The sequence below is a fragment of the Schistocerca cancellata genome, unplaced genomic scaffold, assembly GCF_023864275.1.
Source record: "Schistocerca cancellata isolate TAMUIC-IGC-003103 unplaced genomic scaffold, iqSchCanc2.1 HiC_scaffold_69, whole genome shotgun sequence".
Taxonomy (NCBI): Eukaryota; Metazoa; Arthropoda; class Insecta; order Orthoptera; family Acrididae; genus Schistocerca; species Schistocerca cancellata.
In genome coordinates, this window is record NW_026046132.1 from 5,001 (window position 1) to 7,500 (window position 2,500).

Below are 2,500 nucleotides of genomic sequence, written 5' to 3' on the forward strand. Positions count from 1 at the left end.
ACCGCGCGGCCAGCACGCCGGGCGGCCCCCCCTCACCGGCCGGGGACGGTCCCACCCAGCCACCGCCGCGTATCGCTTCACACACAGATTTGCCCTTACTGATTTACCTCCAGCAACAACAACCGCACCACAATGGGTTTACCAGTTGTTCATTTGCGTAACGTCACCAGCAAACGTAGACGTCCATCCCAGTTTGCAAATGCAACGATTATTGCATACCTGTCTGTTAGGTGTCACGACACACTACGTCTGCCCACATACACGCAACAAAATGTGCACGACTAGAGAACACGTGGGAGGTGGCCCCCTACGTATGCGATGTCCATTACGAGACCGACTGTCAACCAGCATCTGTACCATGTCGCAGATGTGGAACGCGGTGCACCATGCTATCACACTGTGTGAGAAGAGACGACTACGTTTGAATACACGCGCCACTACATCAACAGACGGCTCATGCTGATCGCCATCCAGGGCGTCCGTTAATCCCACACGTCTCTATGGCGTACCACACTGCAATGTAGCTGTTATGGGGAGACGGCACGTGGCTGAGTGCACAACATTTGGACCGTATGGTTCGCTGTTGTTGGGCGCAGTCGTTGTACGGTCACACATGTGCCACAGCGTATCATGCAGTACATACGGACCTATGTGCAGTACAATGTGAGGGTTAAGCTTACGACATCAGCGGACAGTGGACACAGGCCGTACCACGACGTAGACTGAGCGCTTCGACATGCGAATGCCAGTGAACAGCTGCGAAGGGCATTGAACACGCAAGCACCTGAACGACCAGCGTGCGAAGGCAGGGGGGAGGGTGGGGGCGATGTACATCCTGCAGTCGTCCACATTACAGTGTACAGCGGGAGCATGTAAAAAGTAAGCAACACTTGCGAAGTGTTGAACATGAAACGATACACAAGAGGGTGGGCGGTGCGAGTAGCGAACTATATTCAGAGGGTTGTGGTTAGACAACACTGGATTAATGTAACGTGTCATATGCCAATTACAGAGCAGGTTAAGGCACAACTTGGGTTAGGTTAAGGCACAACGTGGGTTAGGTTAAGGCACAACGTGGGTTAGGTTAAGGCACAACTTGGGTTAGGTTAAGGCACAACGTGGGTTAGGTTAAGGCACAACGTGGGTTAGGTTAAGGCACAACGTGGGTTAGGTTAAGGCACAACGTGGGTTAGGTTAAGGCACAACGTGGGTTAGGTTAAGGCACAACGTGGGTTAGGTTAAGGCACAACTTGGGTTAGGTTAAGGCACAACGTGGGTTAGGTTAAGGCACAACGTGGGTTAGGTTAAGGCACAACGTGGGTTAGGTTAAGGCACAACGTGGGTTAGGTTAAGGCACAACGTGGGTTAGGTTAAGGCACAACGTGGGTTAGGTTAAGGCACAACGTGGGTTAGGTTAAGGCACAACGTGGGTTAGGTTAAGGCACAACGTGGGTTAGGTTAAGGCACAACGTGGGTTAGGTTAAGGCACAACGTGGGTTAGGTTAAGGCACAACGTGGGTTAGGTTAAGGCACAACGTGGGTTAGGTTAAGGCACAACGTGGGTTAGGTTAAGGCACAACGTGGGTTAGGTTAAGGCACAACGTGGGTTAGGTTAAGGCACAACGTGGGTTAGGTTAAGGCACAACTTGGGTTAGGTTAAGGCACAACTTGGGTTAGGTTAAGGCACAACTTGGGTTAGGTTAAGGCACAACTTGGGTTAGGTTAAGGCACAACTTGGGTTAGGTTAAGGCACAACTTGGGTTAGGTTAAGGCACAACTTGGGTTAGGTTAAGGCACAACTTGGGTTAGGTTAAGGCACAACTTGGGTTAGGTTAAGGCACAACTTGGGTTAGGTTAAGGCACAACGTGGGTTAGGTTAAGGCACAACGTGGGTTAGGTTAAGGCACAACGTGGGTTAGGTTAAGGCACAACGTGGGTTAGGTTAAGGCACAACGTGGGTTAGGTTAAGGCACAACGTGGGTTAGGTTAAGGCACAACGTGGGTTAGGTTAAGGCACAACGTGGGTTAGGTTAAGGCACAACGTGGGTTAGGTTAAGGCACAACGTGGGTTAGGTTAAGGCACAACGTGGGTTAGGTTAAGGCACAACGTGGGTTAGGTTAAGGCACAACGTGGGTTAGGTTAAGGCACAACGTGGGTTAGGTTAAGGCACAACGTGGGTTAGGTTAAGGCACAACGTGGGTTAGGTTAAGGCACAACGTGGGTTAGGTTAAGGCACAACGTGGGTTAGGTTAAGGCACAACGTGGGTTAGGTTAAGGCACAACGTGGGTTAGGTTAAGGCACAACGTGGGTTAGGTTAAGGCACAACGTGGGTTAGGTTAAGGCACAACTTGGGTTAGGTTAAGGCACAACGTGGGTTAGGTTAAGGCACAACTTGGGTTAGGTTAAGGCACAACTTGGGTTAGGTTAAGGCACAACTTGGGTTAGGTTAAGGCACAACTTGGGTTAGGTTAAGGCACAACTTGGGTTAGGTTAAGGCA